This window comes from Anoplolepis gracilipes, chromosome 4, assembly GCF_047496725.1.
Source record: "Anoplolepis gracilipes chromosome 4, ASM4749672v1, whole genome shotgun sequence".
Classification (NCBI taxonomy): Eukaryota; Metazoa; Arthropoda; class Insecta; order Hymenoptera; family Formicidae; genus Anoplolepis; species Anoplolepis gracilipes.
In genome coordinates, this window is record NC_132973.1 from 5,557,376 (window position 1) to 5,579,908 (window position 22,533).

General features: G+C 32.9%; 1 protein-coding gene across 7 annotated transcripts in view; it reads right to left on the reverse strand.

The window, feature by feature from the left end:
• LOC140665025 (uncharacterized) overlaps nt 1–22,533 on the reverse strand; it is a 196,793-nt gene that overhangs the window by 4,092 nt on the left and 170,168 nt on the right. For 6 of the 7 annotated variants that reach the window (XR_012046530.1, XR_012046536.1, XR_012046535.1 and 3 more), the window contains one exon: nt 9,526–9,681. The exons of the other annotated variant lie outside the window; for it this stretch is intronic. The gene's annotated coding sequence lies outside the window, so the exon portion shown is untranslated. The remainder of the gene's footprint in view (nt 1–9,525; nt 9,682–22,533) is intronic. 7 annotated transcript variants of the gene reach the window in all.

Consider the following 22,533-nt stretch of genomic DNA (forward strand, 5'->3'; position numbering starts at 1 on the left):
ATACTCCGCTGTTGATTTGATATTTCAGTTTAATACCTGAATGCATCGGTTTCGCCAGAGATCGGCAGGGGATATCACAAGTGGACCGGAATATCAACAATCGTTTTCATCGATGAATAGAAATATCTATCATACCCACATATAACGGTATGGATTTATTCAATAGACAAGAGATATTTAATAGAACGATCAAAGCCATTCCGCTACAAAGCTCGCTTGTGCTCTTTGATTGTTATCCTGGAATATATATCGATATAGGATTTCATCATGTAAAATATAAAAATCTGAACACTCGATCAGAGTTATTATTATTCGAGTTATTATTTTGTTTTACTTTATCGATAGAATTGCTATTTTTTTTAAAATAATTAATTGCAAATTTAATTGCTAGAAAAACTTTCTTAATATATTAAGACAAATTTTGAATAATAATAATAATAGTAAATATAATCTGAAATAAATCTAAATAATATAATATAATACTGGAATAAAAATAAGCAACATAACGTTGATGAATTCGAAATATTATCTATTGCGCTTCTTTTTTTATTCGTTGTTTTGCGATATATAATTAGCGATTAGAATCGATATGTTCGTTATGGAAGAAGAATCCTTTGAAGGATTCTATTGCGATGATACCACACTACATTGACAAGGAATTCCGTTCGTCACGCTTGTCACGGCGCTGGGCTACTTACTCGACTTGTATAATTATTCGATATCCGAACCGTTGTCGCCGACAACGAACTTAGCGATTCCACGGGGAACGCGCGTGTTGCAATGCCCGGGGTAAAATTTCTTGACGGTTCGTAGAGACGAGGGCTGCTACTGAATATCAATGTAGAGGAGCCTGTCTCACCGTCCGGGAGGCAGACCAATCGATTCCCGAGCAGGTTGTTTCGAGGACGAAATATCCCCCTTTAAAGTGATGGGATTCCGGCGTTTCACCCTTCATTGATATTTATCCTTCTTGAATGCATAAACGTAACGTTATTCTAATATATATATGTGTCATAAATAGTCATATAGCATAAAAGCATATTATAAATTTTCTAAACATTCTACTTTTACAAAAATAATTTAATTTGCAAAAATAGAAGTCATACAATATTTTTAACCGATCATGTAATAGCATAATTTTTTTCAATATAATATTTGTTTGACTTTTTACAAATTGAAACGATATTAAAACTCATAGCAAAAAATAGGAAAATATGGAAAAATATAACATGGAGAAAAGCTTGATAATTAATGAAAGAGAAAAAAATAAGAGAATACGAATTAAATACAAATATATATATGATGAAAAAAGTTTATAAAATCTTATTAAAATAAGTTATTATTTTTCAGGCATTCTGAAAATATTCTGAGAATAATTACTAGTGTATACGTATAATTAATTACTAATAGATCGCGTCATAATGCATTTATCAATTCGATATATAGATCAGATGAGAAATATGTTAACCAATGTCTACGATTATGTGCATAATATCGTTAAATTTGTCGGCTGCTCAAAGAACACTAGTTAATTCTCCGAGGCTTGTCAACAAAGATGAAAATAATTGTTGAAGAAGGAAATATTCAGATGTAACGCACTCTCGCAAACAGTGTACATGTACATCAGTTTCGTGTACAACTCGCGTGAAAATATTTATTCTACTAACAACGCGACTGTGCGTTAAAAACAAGAGCTAGTCCGTGCAAGCACGGTTGGTATTACATCGCTATTTTTTTCTCTAACGAAAACGTTGAATCAGTGTGACCAGAGCATTTGCACAGAAGTAAATAGAAATGCTTTGTTCGCATATAGAAATGCTTTGCCACACTCATAGTAGTGGTATGATATGTATTGTGATAAAAATACGAATGGAATTATCAATCCTCGTGTTTTCCGTAGTTTTATTTAAACTTTGTGTCCTGATGTTTAAAAATGTAACTCTACATTTCCGGATCAACATTCGGTTTATTCTGGAGAGTATATCTAATCCTAAGCCTCTATCTCTGACGGAGCTCGATAGGAAAAATAACAATTCCAATACGGAAATGGAATATGCCGAATGCCTGAAAAATAATTAATGAATAATTTGAGAAACATATTTCATGATCGGATTAAAAAATGAAACTTAATTATTAAAAATGACCTAATTATTAAAGAAATCGGTACATGAAAGTAAAATAATAAATTAATATTAAATATTATAAATTAATATAAATATTAATTTATAATATTTAATATTAATTATTTATCGCCTATAAAAATTCTGCTATTACATTATTAAGTTCTATATTACTTCTAATTTAAAGGAAAAAATTTGCTGCATACGAATAAATTTGTTTCTAGTTTCCATTTATATTTACTTTTCTGTTCCCATCTGAGATAAACATTATCACTAAATATACAGAAATTTGTAGTGTTTTATTTCTGTTGTACAAAAAAATATGTCAAGAGATTCATACATTTAAATTGATATACTTTTCACTGTCAACAACTTTGTGATCTTCTTCTACACGAGGGGTTATTTGAACGTGAACGTGTTTACGTACTCGATAGTGCTTTTAATCACGGATGTTATTGATGATGATTGGTTCCAACTGCTATTCAATGCCTATGCAAACGCAATTATAATGTTCAAGCTTTTTATCACCAAAGTCAAGATTCTCGATTTTCTGTCTACAGATGTTTTTTTTTTTTTTTTGCTATGAGAGTTTTGTATCTTGGTAACCATTACTTTATAGTTACTCGGTAATTTACCTAGCATTTTTCGTAATCCTGATGGTATGCACCGTTATAACTCTTTGCCTTTCGTCAGAAATCGAAAAGCAAGACTTTTGTGTAGATACAAAAGGAGGTGAAAGATTGAAACGACTTATCGGCCCGTAGAATCGGCATTTCGATTCGTTTATACTTCAAAAAGAAAATTCTCTATTGGATATTGAATGAGCATATTGCTTCCGTAAATTGTATGTTTTAAAGAAAGATAATTTGGTATTATAAAAGATCGTCACGAAAATCTTTATCGTTCTCGATAGGAAGGAGGAAATTGAAAATTATGTCTCGCGAGCGGAAAATCGGAAGAGATAATCTTTCAAAATGTATGGCGAAATTTTCGGCAACTACGTTATAATTGAATGCATCGTTGATACATGTCGCGATTTACGCGATGTTTTATCTCGAGAGTTGCCGGAAATAGGTTACGTACACAATTCGTGGACATCACTTTAGCTGCGTATATCACATTTGTATATTTTATACGAGGAAATACATTCACAAATTATTTAATAATCTCGGATAAAAGCTTGCAAAAGAAACGGCAATCACCATACATATTACGCGTTGTTCATCTGATGTTACGATAACGTATCTCTTGTATTTTACTAAATGTACATTTTTAATAAATTATATAATCAGATGCGTATTGTGTGGCAAAGTCGGCTATATAGAACATCTAAATGTGATAATAAAATATACCAAAGCTTAAAAGCAAAATAAAGATTGAAAGATTTTCAATTAGCGATAAGATTGAATTCGATTCGGAAATTTGCACATTTATTTATACGTATCGTTGTGTGAATTGTGTGCGATTATTCTTGATCTAGTTTAAAAAATATAATAAATCAGATATTCTTATTTTTAATTCTTTACACCATTATTAAATAACTTTCTTCGCAGTTATTAGTAGTTTTTATTGCAATTATTAAGGGTGGAATTTTATAAACAATACAGCGGTTTCCATTTAATTTAAATTGAATTGTTCTTTGCAGCGTTCGTTCGAAGATAAAAAGGTTTGCCGTTAGTTAGACGAAAATCAATCATTGCGGTTCTTTTCGCTATCGACGTAAGGAAAAAAAGCCCATTAGGTGTTTAATGCCTCTACCTAGAGTGTTCAGGGATAGCTAGAAGAACAGAAGAATAGGATACGAGAGAGAAAGAGAGAGAGAGAGAGAGAGAGAGGGAGGGAGAGGAAGGGAGAGGGAGGGAGAGGGAGACAGAGGACGGGAGGGAGGACGGAAATTGCACGAGAGCAGAACCCATACGTACCGTGCGGAACCGTCGAAGGAAAGTTTCTCGTTCTCTTAATATCTGAGAATCACTATTCAGTCTTACAGAAATTGCTATTGGCAGAACCATTAGAGGCTGGAATTAGTTTCGCGATCCCGGATATATCTGGCGGCCGCGGGGGAACGTGGCGCGGGGAGAAACGGTCGCCATACGGCCCACTTATCTTACTTCCATACCACGCATTAATACTTTTCGCCAACTCCATTTGCGTCCTTACTTTGAGAAAGACTGTTTATAAAACCGTTCCCAAACTCGTGTCGATTTTTAATTATTTTTAATGATTTTTAATTTGTTTTTTATTAAGCAATATATAAAATTATTGCGTAAATATAAAATATTGGAAACTTCGTCTCTCGATTAAATTTATTAATATTCTGTATCAGAATAGTAAATATCATAATTAATATTTAGGTTGATTTTGTGTTTGTGTATAAATTATAATGAAAGTTATAATTGAGAGATAGAGAGAGAAGGTTTTTTCTCTAAATTATGCAAAATAATTATTAAATAGTTATCTAAAAAAATAAAAATAAAATTAGAAATATATTATTTTAAAATGCTTTTGTTTTAAAATTGAATACTTTTTAAGAAACTCTATATACATTTTTTGCATCTCTATTTTTACACAGAATCGCCAGAATTACGTTCGAGACATCAGATGTTTAAAACTTTAGAATCAAAACGCTATAAATATTACATTGGAAATGAGATGCTGATTCTGAATAGAGATCACTTAAAATAAAAATCATTTGTCATACCTCGTATATATAGAGTATCCTGTAATTGGTGAAAAACTTGCTAATAACAGATTCTGAGAGATCACTGGAGTTGATTTTTCCTCAGCGAAAATATCGAGGGACGTCATTTTTTGCAAGTTTCCACTTTTTGTCATTTTATATCCTTGTAATTAAGCCTTGAATTAAAATTCTATTAGAGTAAACTCTATCTGAAATTAACTGAAGAATCCAATTTTTATAATTTTTTAACTCCAAAAACTTTGCAAAAAGCGCCTTTTATTTCAATCGCTTATAACTCGGAAATTATTGATGCCTCGATATTTTCGCTGAGGAAAAATCGTCTCCAAATGATCTCAAGAATCTGTGCCATTAGCAGGTTTTTCACCAATTACGGGACACCCTATATATCCTTCCACGAGTCTCAGAAACGGTTATTTAGGGATTCTCCTTAGTGATTCCACCACAAATCTGTAACGTGACGGTCCAGCCATAAACCCATATTCTGGATGAGCAAACATAGATATCCGACGTACGCGGGGGCCTATACACGTTGTCGCTATCCGACCAACACGTGCGCCGTGCCTGCCAGGACGAACAGGGCCTCCTACACTGTACATACAATTGTATCATCAGGGCAAACACACCGACGACCACCAGCCGACGCACGCATACACCATGCGGACAAACACCGTTCCACAAACAACGTCATGAAAGCGTCAACGCTTCATATAATACGGTGCATCCCTCGCTTTGTCCGATGCACTCCTCATGGTCAATTTGTCTCTTATCTTCGCCATCTGCGATTTTGCGATTGCGATCGTCGCGAGTTGTAAAATTGTTAAAACGATGAGAAGTAGAGCAGATTCTTCGATGATGCGAATCGAAGAGATCGCAGAATGAGAACATCCGGACTGATAGAGTTGCAGAGCATCTTCTCGCGATGAAAGTCATCTCCAAGGATAAATCGAAAGATCTTGTTAACCGGACCGTTTGTTTCGAGTAGAAATAAGTTCGTTTGGTAGAAATAAGAAACGCTTAAGATGCTTTATTTGGCCGGTGATGCGAGATCGTTTCCGTAAAGTGATTTTATTTCGTCGATGTTTAACGAATCGTAGTTTTAAAATCAACGATACGCGATTCGCGTGTAACTAAAGGACAACTATAGTACTTTACATAAAGATTCTGCAAATTTGTGACGCAAAAAGCGAGACAAGGTTATAATTAACGAAATGCTCGAGATAAATGTGCAAGATAAACTTTCGACATTTATTTTCTTCGCATAATCTCATAAAATTCTTTATGGATCTTTAACTTCTTTGATACAACGAGATAAATGAACGCACTTTAGCGCGCGTTATATACATTCGAAAAGATGAGAAAAAAATTGATAACAATTCGAAATCAATTTAAACTATAAAAACAAGTAATTTAAAAATATTTATATAATATATATATATATATATATATATATATATATATATATATATAAAATAAATTAGCTGAGGGATTTAAATATCTATTGTGTTTAATCAATGGAAGTAATGTTGTACAACGTTTGCGAAAAGCAGGATATAAATTAAACAGTCCTCATAGGTGGATGGAAATCTTGCGTGAAAGCTTTGATTATATATAGTAATCAAAACGCGTTACATACGCAAGCTTTTGCATCTCCCGCAAATTATGTACATTAAAATAATTATGCGACTATAGTAACAACGGGAAATGTCGCGCCCGAGCGTTGCCGCAATCCTCTTGCAATCTGATTACCGATTTTCTCCCATTATTATATGCAATCGACGTGCACGCGGGGAGAGGAGAGTCCATCATTGAGTTTCACTTTTGTCAGCAGTGCTAATTGGAAATGCTCTGTATATTGCGTTCTTGTGTCCTTTATGCGCATTAAATTCCCCGTTACGAGAGATCGGACGGGGGTGGTCCCCTCGGCTCGCGCCTCTACATCGAAGCTTGTTAAAACGTTACTGCGGTTGTAAGTAAAGCGCGAAAGCAATTAGTTCCCATTTGCAATTTGCAACGTTGTTTGATTTAGCTTGCAGCGTTGCGGGCGGTGCGGTGCGGTGTGCGAGCCTTAAGCGCGCGTGCTTAAGCACACAGGTGACACCTGAATTAAATACTGGATCAGAACACCCTGCAAACGCGCGCGCACGTTATTCGAGCACGTTTGGCGAATTAAGAACTGCTCGCGAATGAAACAATTAGATGGCGACGATGAGTGTGTGCTACGAGTACTTTAGTTTTCGCTGAAATATGTAACTTGGCGTGTAATTTTGATTTCTTCTTTTCCCTTCATTTTTATCCTCTTGTTATAGAATCTTTAGAAAGTAAATTATGGCAATTATGCATATTTATTACTTATAAGTACATTATTTACGATATGATAGAGGGATAATAGTTTCAAGAAATATCCTGGATATAGATAATTTTCTCATCGTTAAAAATCTGAAACGCTTTATTCGAATTTCTGTAGATATTTCGAAATAAAATATTTCTACTTTTATTAAAATAAAATAAAATTATACTTGCTTTTATTAAATTGTATTACAACTGAATGAGATTTCGTACGATCATTAATGATAACGTTGGAACGATGAATTATGGCAATTATTTATTACCAACGATTACATTATTTACAATAGTGAGATAATAGTTTTAAGAAATACTCTGGATATAAAATTTTTATCATCGTTAAAAATCTGAAGTATTTTATTCAAGCCTTTGTAGATATTTGAAAGCAAAATATTTCAAAATTCTGCTTTTATGAAACTGTATTATAGTATAGTAAATGTATGAATGAGACTTCGTGCGATCATTAGTGATAACGTTAGAAAAGTGATAATGTCGATGCGCAGCAAGTGAATACGGGCTCACGCGCGTCACCTTAAATCGATCATTTTTCATTATCCTTCGGCTATTAATCACGTCGCTTTGATTGATTATAACGGCAGCGACAATTTAACATGGGCGCTCTCATAAGTCGGTAATCAAACGCCACTTATGAGGCTTAGATCTTTATTCGGTCTCTTCTATCTTTCATTTCCTCTTTCTCTCAGTTGCGATTAAAAACTCCTTCTCGGACATTTTGAAAAAACGACTTTTGAGCCATAAAACATCGGTTTATCTCAGCTGGACGACTTTTTTCCTCCCGAGATGATATTCATTACTGTGATTAAAGGGACAGCGGGATAAATCATCTCGCGATTCGCAGTAAATACGAATTTGTATGGCGGCCGAGGCCGTGATATATATTATTTGAATGTGGACGGCGCGTGATATCCCTCTGATTAAAACGTAACGTATAATTTAATGGACCAATTAGTTAAGTGCAATCGCGAGAGTAATTCGCACCTGAATAATAATCTAAGTGATAAACTCGGCGGTATCGCCGACATTGGGATTCGTAACGAATTGGAGACTTTGTAGGGCACTAGATTATTTCAATTTTTAGCGAGCCGTAGTAAATGGAAAGATCATTAATTTAATAATATTCAGGAAATAAAATAGCGACATTCGCCTAAAATCGGGCACATGAATCTTATTGATTTCATGTGCGTAATACAAAACTCTGTGAAACATTAAACTGTTTCATTTGTTTCGGCAATGATCGCGAATATGGTACAAATTATATAGAGATGTAATAATGTTACAGAATCATCACTAAGCGGATTACACGAGACGTTTCGGATTCGAGCATTGTTTAAGTATTAATCGGGAAAGTAAATGGATAAAAAAAACACACTTTAATCCAGATTACTTTCCAGTTTTGTGCCATAATCGATGTAAGCTAGGACGGGTATTTTTTATGGCGTATGATTTTCTAAAGTCTGAAGTCGATTTATCCTCGGTCAATCACATCTCCATTTTACTTTCACGAGGATACATGCCTCAAAATTTCTCGGAATAACTTTAAATAAAAACACACAGCTGTGTCTAACGGTTTTTTTTCTCGCATAATGACAGAGATAGACGACATATATTCTTAAAAAAAAAAAAAAATAAATAAAAATAAAAGAAGAGAAGGGGAATATGGCCTGGCAGATGTGTACCTACCCGTTACATCCACGATAATGATGAGTTTGCTGAACGAGGGGGAGGGAGGAGGGGGGGGGCACTAATGGAACGTCGGACGGACACTCTCCCGCGCTCGCCAGAATGAAATATTTCACGTCCTCGTTCTTTTTTACAAGCCACTCGCGCTGGTGCATAGCCAACGATAAAGATATACACGGACATTTACGGAACGAGGGCATAAAAGGTAGGGTGGTTTAGCGCGGTATATTTAATATACCCCTCTGCTATATAAACCGCCGTAGCGTGCATGCACATGGAAACCTCGTATAGCGGCTCTAATCGCCCTAGTAATTTTAATGATTTCCCCGATTTGCATCTTGTGTATTTCTTGCACCGATTGCAATCATTTATGGCGTAAAATGACAGTCGAATATAATCAAGTCGTCAATTTTAATATATTTTGCTGTGAGATCGACTAGATGTATTAAAAATTTCTTTTTTTTTATTTTGATTTTATCCATCGATCAATCAGCATTTTAGTAATTTCTCGTTCAAGTTGAACATTGCTTGCCTTTTATCATAATGCTAATAAAATTACTTAGATTGTGTTCTCACTCCTTATCACGATCGATCATCGCGCAATCTCGTACTCGGTAAAATTGATCAGTCGGTTGATTGCTGTATAAAACTTAAACTCACCTGGTTGTCGCAGTGTTCACGGATTATCATCAATCTCGCGTGCGTGAAGCATTGTCTATAATTGATGGACACGGAAAAGCTTTGCGACCAGCAAACATAGATATACAAGAAGCTTAGAGTCGTGAAACAACGTGGCAACAGGCTGGCTTTTTATATCTGTAATATTTATTAATTATTTAATATTAAAAACTGCAGTATTGAGTTTTGATTGTGATGCAGTTAAATAGATATCTGAAAAGAAAATTATATCAATATATAATCTTTATGATATCATTTAATTAATTTCAATACAAAATATCACATCCGATGTTTATAGACAAAGTTTCAAATATGCATTCTTCATTCTTCAGGATTACCATTAAAATGATGTATAATTCAGGATGATTAATCATCCATATCAATTGTGACGTAAGAGAAAAGAGAAGTAAAAGGGAGAAACAAAGGGGAGAAAAAAGAAAAGTCTATTGAATAAACACTGCAATATGCAAATAAAAAAACTTTAAACGATATTACGAAAATTTAATTATCTGTCCATTTTTCACGTGTAAGTTTTTAAGAGAAAAGAGAGAAAGATAGAGAGAGAGAGAGAGAGAGAGAGAGACAGACAGACAGTTAAAAGTTTTGATCTTGAAATCGCTTTTTCGCGATTCTTCTGCTTGACTTGCGCGATTTAATTCGGCCTGCTCGCTTCGCCAATCTCGCGATCTATTTCCAAGAATAGATCACGCAGCGGCGAAAGATTTATCTCTTACTATATATCCGTATACCGATTTCTATGGGAGGACCCTCTCGTCACGTTGCAGACTCGTATATGGACTATCGCGGATGGCAAAAAGGAATTTTATTGGCAGGAGTCGCGGTATATTACGTTTCGAGGCAATTCGCGATTATTGGAACGTGTCTCATATAATGCGAAACGCTGGAGGTTCGTGATTTACGGTTTCTATCGATGGATTTTTAGATTAGCTCTTCGTATATATATATATATATATATATATATATATATACACAACCATGCGCATTTTCATCGGATATCGACCATATACCGATGTGGAAAACAATTAAGATTTGTGCCCAATATGATCCATTGTGATTTATGATACAACAAGGAAAAGTTCAGAGATTAATTTCCTGTTTTACGATTATTTTACGCGTATCTGATGAATGAAAGTTCGAGAAATTACATTGATTGATCAATTGTTTTATTAAATAACGAATTCCATTTAGCTATGATTTGAATGGTTCAATACTCGAGCGTCGATCTTTGATTAATCTGTTCGATACAATAAAAACATCACTTTGATGCACCATGATGGAGCTCTCACTGATAACTGTCTAGATTGAATCTGTAATTTTGCCCTCGGGCTTGTACCGAATTTTGTAAGTTAGTCGGATGTCAACATCAAAGAGATTAAATTACGTGAGTACAAGTTATATACGGGAAAGAAAGTTAAATTACGTTTAATTGAAAACTGATGATCAACTTTTTCGATTGCTTTCCATCGATCGGCGATGTGTGCGTAGAAATAAAATTTTATTTTAGTTCGAGGCAACTTAAATTTTCCCTTAAATATTCTCCTTTATACTTGATACTTACAAACTCTCAAAGTCCAACAAAAATAATTTAATATATTAATATTTAACTATATAAACTATGTTAATCATAATATAAAAACTTGAAAAAAAAAAAAAAAAAAAAAAAAAAAACGCTATAATATAACGCTATAATAGGCTCAACTTTTTTTTTCTTCTTACAGAACAGATTATCTGCATGTGTATTCTTTTACATAAAAGGTAGTTGTAAAGAGATATATATTTATACGCTATTCTCTATCAAACAAATGAGTAAATCGATTTTCATTCTCATTAATAAATTCGTATGCGTGATTAGTGTGTCTCGTGTACAAGTATGAATGCATAAATGATTTTACAAAGAGACGACCATTATGATTATTATTGACATTAATATCGCCGCAATATTGTTAAAAGATTCGCGTTCGTGCATTTAATTCTAAGTTGGACAAAGCAAACACGTTAACCACCATGCGGGGCCGCGATTTGAACGCTGTGTTATCCAAAACGTCATTAGGTGCTTTACATTGGCGAGTATGCTTCCGGAGGACGGTCACGTATCGGCCAAGCATTTGAATACTCTCTCAATTACCAACATGTCGTTCGGAGCTCGGGCAACCGTGACATCCGCCATTTCCGGCCAATCCCTCCCCCTACACCGTCCACCTCCCTCCCCCTTCGCTGTCCGAGCAAATTTTACGCTTCACAATTCTGCTCGTTTCGTGGGATTGTCAATCGTGAAATCCAGTCAGCAAAGTTTTTGAGGCTTTCCTATATACATTCGTCTGTCAGAAACAAATAAACACGCTGGCTGTTCATTTAGTGTCTACAAAATATTTGTCGGTAGGACGCAAACGAACAGATTGAACTGAAACGCGTTTTGAGATCGATAATTAGTAGATGTCGTAAATATTGGTTTTATCTTATAATATCCTCGTTCGAAGATTTAATTAGAGTATGAGAATGCTCCTTGTTAGAAAATTCGAATAATATCATTATAAACGTCTCAAGAAACCTGATATTAAGAAGCCTGTACAGAGTTTGCAGTCGACAAGATTGCTGATTTATCTCTTCAAAGATTTCTTCACAGAGCCGATAGGTACTCTTTTATCGACATTTTGCCTGCTAACGTAGCTATAGATGCAAGTAGAACAATATTATACTTTCCTGATCTTAAGTTTCTCTTCCGCGTGTTTTCGTTCGTTTTATATACCGATACTCTGATCCTATTGAAAACAATCTCCGTTTGAGATAATTGACTCAGGAAAAATAACTGTGTTGACGAAAAAGTTGGCGAGTTAAATATGTCAGTACGATCTCTCGACAGGAAATGATTTCTTTGGGCAAAATCTTTTTGTTGATCAAACAGCAACGATCGCAGATAAATGAACAGAGATATTTTTTTTGAAAATTTTCCCTTAATTTATATATATATATATATATATATGTATACACACACACACACACACACACACACATACACACACATATATATATATATATACAGAGTGAGGTGTGAAGCATTTAATAGACCACCTGAATAACTTGTAAATTATATATGTTTTATAAAAAATTATTACACATAAAAATTGCAATTTCAAGAGAGTCATTGCAAAAAACATTATATATGTTGTATACATATACAATACTTTTTTGTAAGTGAAAGTTTTTCGAAGATTTGAAAATCTTTAATTTATTGTTTTTAAATAGAACCACTCAAAGTGCTTCCTACTTAATAAAAAAATAAATGTATTGTACAATGTAATTCTCCTTGAACTTATGCGACTTTTATATATAATAATTTTTCACAAAAAATAAAATTTACAAGTTATTCAGGTGGTGTTTTATATCCTGTACGCACATTGCAGCATTAATTTAGATATTTGCGTTAATAGGCGCATATATATATTATCTCTTTTTGCTGTAAAACTTTTCTAAAGAAAAAAAGAGAGAGACAGAGAAAGATAAAAAGAAAATGTGAACACGATGTGTTAAGTACCGTGCACTTTAAGAGGATTGAAAGCACGCCGGTGGGGTTAAAGTGGTGGAATGCCTGAAGGATTATTCGAGTTTCAGCATCTCTTTGTATCGCAGAAAACTTTCACGATGAATCTAATTTGAACAATATACATATATATATATATATATATATATATATATATACACTACGTAAAAAAATTAAATTGCCACTTTCTTCCAACTAAAAAAGGCCAATTTTCAAATAGTTGATTTAAATAAAAGAAGATAAAAGTGCAATTTTAACTTGATTTTTGGTAATAATTACACTTCAAAAATGTATAATGATTGAAAAAATAATAGGGGTATTTTAAAGTGCTAACCTTTCTCTTTAAATTGCTTTTTTAATTATTATTGTATGATCATTTTTTCACTAGTTATAAGGGTTCAAAATCAATAGCTCGATTTTGCTTTAATAATAAACTTCCTTAAAAATAATCGAAATAAGATCAATAAAAAAGCGTTTCAAAGCTTCAAGTTTCTAGTTTTAGAATCTTTAAATGAATTTCAATTCTTTCTATTCGTTAGAAAATTACATTGTAAGAAAGCGACGTTTGTCGATTGTACAAATTTTTCAATAGTTTGTCCCAGAATGCCGAATTAAAAAAAATCCTAGCGCGATTTCATTAATTGGGTGTTAAAGAGCAGAGATTTAGCTTTAATTTCTTTTTTTAACGAATGTTCTATGATTTTTTTGCCGAGATATTCATTATTAAAGCAAAATCGAGCTATTGATTTTGAACCCTTATAACTAGTGAAAAAATGATCATACAATAATAATTAAAAAAGCAATTTAAAGAGAAAGGTTAGCACTTTAAAATATCCCTATTATTTTTTCAATCATTATACATTTTTGAAGTGTAATTATTACCAAAAATCAAGTTGAAATTGCACGTTTATCTTCTTTTATTTAAATCAATAAAAGTTAATGAAAAAACGTTAAAATTTTCATAAACTCTACAACATTTACAAGTAAAAAGTATTCCAGTTACAGAAGGTCGAAGTGTTGAGTTTTTTTCTATACATTTCAAAAATTTTAATTATAATAATTATTGTACGATCATTTCCTTTTTCACTAGTTATAAGCGTTCAAGCTCAATTTTGCTTTAATATATCTGAATATATCTCGGCGAAAAAAAGTCATAGAACATTCGTTAAACAAAGAAATTAAAGCTAAAACTCTGCTCTTGTGTAGTATATATATATATATATATATATATATATATATATATATATATATATATATACACACTACGCAAGAGCAAAGTTTTAGATATATATATGTTAGCTATATGTTAGTTAAATATATATATATATATATATATATATATACATAAATGTATAGTATATATCGCTCGCATTAAAGCCAATTTAATTATTTGTAAATTGTAACTGGTTTTTCCCAGCTATCTCAACCGATGAAATAACGTGTGTCTCGCGTAATGTGTTATTCATTACGCGAAACTCGGAAAACAATCATTTCAAATGAGTACCGGCGGCGCGTTAGCCGCGGTAATTTCTATGATGAGTTCCATATGAAGACTAGTGGCGGTTATTCCCTTTGGAGATTCCATTTGGCAATTATGAAACTCTAGGATTCCCGGAGATTAAGCTATTCAAACTTAAATATAACGAATTAGTTACAAAACTGAAGCACCACATCGCCGGTCGTCGTTGTACGCGCTGTCGGACTTGCCAATCGGTTAACTTTGATCTGTCCCCGAGAGTCGTTAAGTTCCTACAGCGCACGTGTCACATATGTGGCTCACATGATTCGGTATGTGTGTATGTGTACGTGTATTCGCGAAATCGCGCAAACCATTGGGGAAACCAACTTTTAATTATATTTCCGTAAACTGTTTTAGCATCCAATTACCATCTCGTTGCACCTTTCGAGAGTATATCGAACTGTCCGATATTTTCTTTCTGTTATCGAGCAACGCGCGTCTGACCGCTCTGGAGAAATTAAAGTGGGAGAAAGTGGAGCGAAGGAAGAATCTTATAGGGGCTGCGCTGAAGAAATGACTGCAGTTCTACAGCGCGAGGAGATAGCGTCGTTGTCGGGTACAGGCATTAGGAGGACGTGGATTGGATTGACATTACCGTTCCAAGTTCTGTTATATCCCTCGAGAAATCAGCACAGTGCTGCCAGTAGCACTGTCCGAAGACCCCTCGGACGTACGTGTGAGAGCGGGACCGCTATTATTACAAATACCGAGACCTCTATATATATATATATATATATATATATATATATATATATATATATGCTGATGTATATATATCTAAATATATACATATAAATTTCTGTGATGGCAAATATGTACGTGTAAGCGTGCATATATATTTGTCAAACAGATACTATGTAACATGCGTCTGCGAGTCCTTCTATCGATCAACGATGATGACTTATAAGAACGAAAAGTATTAATTTTTGCATATATAATAATACACGCGTTAATTATGATTCAGCTTCGAAATAGTACAAACTAATCTGTTCCGTGAATAATTCAGAAATTAAAAAAAAAAAATGTATAGAGACATATTTTAATATCTTTTATTTAAATACCTTTTAATGTATAAAAATATGAATAACTATTATTTAATCGATGATATTGAGCAATATTTCTAAATTACGCAAATCAATATCAAGGTAACCAGGTAATCACAAATACTTGTAATAATAAAAAAATTAAGTTATTATTTTTTTTATTGTTATTTATTTTTATAAAAACTTTTAATAATAGTTATAAATTTAAATTGCCAAGATAAAAAGAAGTTTACTAAAAATTGCAAAATGTTGCATGAATTTGCAGAATGTTTTAAAATTCTCTGTAGCAATTCTAAGATTTTACATTATGTATACTTGACACAAACAGCTAGTTCTATTTGTTGCACGTGTTTCGCTCTTATTCAAGGTAGAAAATATGTTGCACGCCGATTTATTCAAAGTAAAAGAAACCAGACGAATATATATTAAATAGTTATATACAATATATACAGAGATAAAAATTTTAGAGTGTTAAAAAACAGAGAAATATTTTTAATTACCTCTTCTAATCTTCAGCATGAAAATTCAAATTCGAGTATATGTTTGTAAATATTCATTTATTGCTAATTTTTTGTTTTAATCCGACTTTATTACTTCTAATTAACAGGAAATTAATATTAACAATGAACGTTGACATAATATTACTAGCCTTCCCTTCCGAAAAACATTTACAGCAAATCACAAAGAAATGAATATACATCAAAATTGTTAATTAATTGTTAAAAAAAATAAATTTTTTAAATATTAATTTTTTTGTAGATACAGAATACTATAATTTAAAGGAAAGCGTAATTAAAAAGTAAGAAATTAACAATATTAACTTAATATCAAAGTTTCGTACCGAAATAATTTACTACTTAATTTGCAAATTTTATATGGAGAAATAAATTTAAAAAATAATTGAAAACGTCCATATCACTACGAATTAATTAATCGTTGCCTGTTTATTTTGGGATATGTTAAAATATTTCTCAAATTAATTGTTAAAATGGTTCAGCATCATCACAAGCAAGCAATTAATTTTATTATTAATATAATTATAAAATAAATTGTTCACTTTCTGCGCTTCATCTGATGCATCCTTGGATTTTTTCCACTTTTCTTTGTTCTTTATTGTTCCTCTATAACATTTATTATTACTTTATGTACTCGGGAAAATTAATTATGATAGCAGGCGCACTATTCATTAGAATATAAAAATCGTGTAATCTTTTATATAATATTCCCAACGTTCATCGCATACAAAGCTCATGATTTTATTATATGACGAGAAAAAAATTTCATGGTGACATGAAACTCCGCTCTAAAAAATTAAGTCGGATTCCACACATTGTCGCTTCTGTTGCTAAAACATAATATATGCACGAATTTTGCGAGATAATTTTATTATTTCTCGTTAAAGAACACAAAACAAATACAAAGTTAAAATTACTATAGATATCCGCAAAATGCAATATTCAAAAATACGTCCTTCTTTTGTCTCTCTCGTTCCGCTTGAATAAATCATATAAAACGCATCATCATACAACATACCTGATTCAATAGATCATCGATATACAAACTTGTGATATCGGTGATATTATTTAATGAGAGAATATTATATAAAGTGCGGTATGATCGCTATATTCTAATGATTAATACGCGTTATCGTAATTAACCACATTTTGTGAATAAATGTCGCGTGAGTGCCATGAAAGATAAACAAGATAAAGAACAAACAAAAGAAAGGAAAGAAGTTCAGATAATTATCAAATGACAGCAAAACAACTAAGTATAGCGCAATTTACAATTTAATCCTGTGAGCAATTCATAAATTTCTTAACTTATTATTTTTAAAATTAATTAACTTGTTTATTCTTTGCAGTAGTAACTTTAGCAATTAATTCAGGAAATATAGATACATATCAAAATCAAAAGAGAGAAATTAGTTTTTTAAATAATATATATAAACTGTAATAATACATTTTATTTTTATATAGCGAAACTAGCATCGTCATTATGTCTAAAGTCTAAATTGAAACAGTAAATTTGACATTGATGTATCTCGTAAAATAATTCGAAAAATTTTTAAATATTAAAATAAATATTAAAATAAAATAAAAGAATAATTAATTGTAATAAAACTTTTGTAGTGATATGAACGTTAAGCGATTTTATATCAAACTGATATTGTTATGTTTTTATTTTTTATTTCTCTATTGTTATATAATTATATTCCATATTAATGAATTTATATATTTCTGATATTTTTTAAAACGCAGTATTTTTAAAATTATTTAACAATTTATTCATATCTTTTTTATTTACAATTTGCTTTTTCAGAACTGAAATACTTAGCATAATATTAAGTGTTTATCTTTAGTATCAGTTTTCTGATAATTGATAAAAGCTAAATTAATAGAAGATAAATTTGGGAATAAAATAATTAGCATTTTAATTATATCATATGTTCCAAATTTAATTTCTCATTATAAAGGTTAATTAAAAATGATAATTTAATTGATATGTATTATTATTCAGATATTAACAAGTAAAATAATTGTTTATTTTTGAGATAATATGAAGTTATTTATCCGAATCGTTATAGAGATTGATTCTTGAAGTAGAAATTCTTGTAATTTTACGATGCGTTTTTTCATGTAGGACGACGCTTTTAACGTCGTGCACAATTCTACCCTCTTTTCTATGAAAATTTTTAAGGGTGAGACTAAAATAACGAACTTTTTAAATGCATGATTCGCGTTCATAATGCTTTAATGTTGGCGAATCGATAATTTGCCGTATTTGTTGTTATCGATAATAACGTGCAATTGATGTTCGTTAACTCATCGCGATTTGTGTCCGGTTAATTTTTGCAGATACAATCAACATACGTCAAAGCCAATTTGTTCAATCTGTACATTGCGATGTGCGAATTCGTGCAATATTCACTTTGCGATCGAACGTGTTTATTATTATTTAATAAATGAAATTTATTTATAAATTTATATTTCATTACAAGCGCGACATTAAAGGTAGCAAAATAAAACACAAGAGAGAGAGAGAGAGAAATTTGTATTGTCGCAGAGAATTGTGTGTAAAATGAACCATTCATGCGGTTGTGTATACGCAGATGTATTATTCGCGAGAAGTTGTTCTTCTTAAGAGCACCGATTATTTCTAAATGCGCCGTGGATAATGAGAAACTCTTCACATGGAAGGCGAGCGCGACGTCAAGCTTAATGCATAATGCGCGCCGTTCGTTTGCGCAACTTAAATACTTGATGAGCGTAATGAGGGAAAAGCGGGTCTTTTTTTACTAGTTTCCCCACTTCACAAAGATAATTACTGTCGACGAATAAAACACGTACACAAACACCGATAAGTGAGACCGATAATTACTCCATAATTTTTATATGTGTTTTGTTATTGTTTCATAAGTGTATCTTATGAAACATCATCATGACGTAAAGTTGAATATGAATTAATCAACCATTATTTTCTTTTTTCTTTTTTAATATTGATTTTTATATGTAAATTAATATTACTGTTTAAGTTTTAGGCTAATATATCGTCGTAAATACATTTCATATTTGGCAACTAATAATATTTGATATAAAAAAGCTTTTATGCATGAAAAAGTTTATTTTAACACTATATGTAGTTTAATATGATTCTCATCTCTTTTTAACTTTGATTTTCGAATAACATCGTTTGTCCGACATGACATTGACATTTTTAATCGAAACTGAATTATGCCACTAGATCGACACTATACATTTTAGAGAGCGATCTAAAAATCCTTTCTGAAAGTATAATAAGGATAATTAACGACCACATTTCCACAAAAAATTTCGGAACCATTTCGATGGCAATTGACATTTCGCTATCAATTATCTACCTCCTTAACTTCGCGATCTCAACGGATGGGAAGATTTGTCCTTACTCGTGTGCGAATGAGCATTTCCATTAGAGCTAGAACTCCTCTGCATTAGAGGATATCCCTGACGATGATGGAATGAAACGCTGAAGTGGCGTCAAAGGGTTAATCAAAGTCTATCTCTCCTTCAAAGGTTTCCAAATCGACCGCCGTCGCCGTTATTTTTTTCACCCATTTACACCCTTCTCTTTACTCATGTCCTTCGGTTGATCTTACCTAAGCGTTGAAGATCGTCAGTATATTGCGTCTACCTATCTATCTTTCTTTCACACGACACACCGTCGATCACAGTCGCGTGTCCTTGTTCTGGTGGTAAATGCAGCCACAACCAACGTACTCGTGTGTCGAATAAATGAGATCAAATAGTTTCTCTGTGAACTGACCAGTCGTCTGTCCAGTGGTCGTTTCGCGTTATTTACACAGCCAAAGGCCGAAGTTCAGTTTCTTTTTCGAGGCTGTTTATATGAAGAGAATCATGGAAAATGTACACTCTCGAGGAACCAGTATACTGTGAAAGAGAAAGAGGAATGAAGCAGGGAGAAAATGGATGCAGAAACTTTGAGATGTATGAAAAGGACCGACTATGCAAAGCTGTTCTATCGTCGCCGGCTAAAATCGTACCCCTCTTCGTTTCTCTTCCTCTTTCTCCATTTCTCTCCCGCAACGTCGCGATCCAAATTTCTGCTATCATTTGTTCTCTCCTTGGTATTGTTCCCTCTTTCGTTTTTTGTATAACGCGTTCGGCAAGAATGATAGCGATAATATTTTTCAAGAATTGAAACTAGATTCTTTTCTACCATAATTTTACTAGATGAAATATATTTTCCAAGTTTTTGAAGTATTAAAATATAAATATCTCGATTATTTCAACATGAGTTTTGGTTTAAGATTGACTCCGAAGAACATACTATTTATTTGCATCCGCCGTAAATGCAATTTGCCAAAACTTTTTCCTCTTTAATTTTTAACTGTTCATATATAGTTTGAACATTATATCTCGTTTTTTTTCGCTCGAACGACGAATATCGCTGCGTTCAGCAAACGTGCTGGACATATTGCACGAACTTTTCGCGTTCCCCCTTTCTCGTCGTTTCGTGCTCCCGGACCCGCCCTCATGAAAGACGTAATGATTTTTCACGTCAGCTGAGCGAGGAGAGCGCGGCCAATGACCTAGTTGCTCGTTATCGCGAGCGGGCGATCATCCGGTACTGAGTATTAGCGGCTGCAGATTGCATCTGTTAATGGACCGGTATTGTTCACGCGAATCGAAAGAAGAGCGTCTTCCAACGGGGCAGCACCAGTCGTCAGCAAGGGCTGCTGAAGTAGCAAATTGTTTCGCCATTCAAAAGCAGGAGCCGAGACGGCTGCGTAATTTCGCCGTCGCTGTAATCTGTGCGAGAATCACGTGACGACAGAGAGATTTAAATTCGTAAAAGCGCCGCTGGGAGTATAAATTTTTAAATGCTACTACCTGGCATAAGTATTTCTCGGCAAAAGAGATGTATTGTAATATATATTTAAAATTTATTGATTAATTAAATTATATTAAAAATTACTCGTGTGCTCTTTAAAATTATAATGGTAACGGATTAAATAATTATAATTCTAAAAATCGCAGAGATCTTTCAGTGTTCGATGAAATCCTAAGATTTCATTCATTAGAAATACTTAATACGCTTTCGATATTTTTGACATAAATGATTATTACGGTTACAAATGATTCAAAAGAAATCGTTGGTTATTAATGCGACTATTGCATGTGTCCTGACAATCGTGTCTCTCGTTTCAAACAGCCGTTTTGATCAAACAGTTATTTTTGATTAATGTTTCTGGGAGCTAATCGTATTGTAAAACTTCCTGCGTCGTAAGATTATTTAATTACAGATATGCCGGACAAAATATTCTTTTTTTTGAAATGTACTAACAAGTAGAAACTTTTTATATTTATTTTGTACCTATTATTTTTTTCATTATCTAAGCTTAGAATTATGATAATCAATTAAACAATATGTCGGTCTTTAAAGTGCTTTTTTGCAGTCGAAAGCGCATTTATCTTGCCGAGATTGACAAACTAATGAAGTTCTCTGTCAGAAACTTGTGAAGATTGGAAACTTCAGTTGCTTGAGGACGTAGAGAAAATAGAGAAAATACGGATAAGGAAAACCGCAAAATCGCTAATTAGCGAGGTTCAACGTTGCGGAAGACGGCGGCGTAGAGTTAACTCTCTCTGTCGGTCTAAGCAAAAATCGGTTCCAAAACGCTGGCAGAAATTTAGATTACGCATCCGACTTAAAAAGGTGGAACGATCCGGTTTGATTCGCGGAAAATTCTCTTCCCGATTGAGGATCTTACGCGGATTGCGACTCAATAAAGGGTTGCAAATATCCATAAATATTGACTATAATTTTTGACATTAGTATTTCATAAAATTAACCAATAGATTTTACTATATTAATGTTAATAATATTTGTATTGCAATTGATATTTTTGTAATTATAATATTTGTATTTCTAATTAAATCTTGGAGACAAAAATACTTTATTATAAATATTAACTTTCGATAAGAAAATTACTTTCTCTTTAACATATGTCAAATAAATTCAGCGGAGACTCAAAATCTATATAAATGTATCAGTGAAATGATACGTAGATATTACAAGGTTTTTAACGTCTGTCAGCAATGTTCGGTAGTTTGTCGCGATATTGCGATCAAGGCAATGAGATTTTTCATTTCCGGCGGTTCTTCTATTTCGCCGTGACATTGCGGCGATTTTATCCGGCCAGGTTCTAATTCCATAAACGGTGGCAGAAAGAAGTAATCAAATGAGACCGTAATTCGCGGTTGTAGCGGTGACTTGAAAAATCAGTGTATTTCTCTGACGCGCGTACTCTTATCTGACAATGAGAAGTGCCTCTGATACTCGTAAAATCCCCTTCACGATGATGCTTC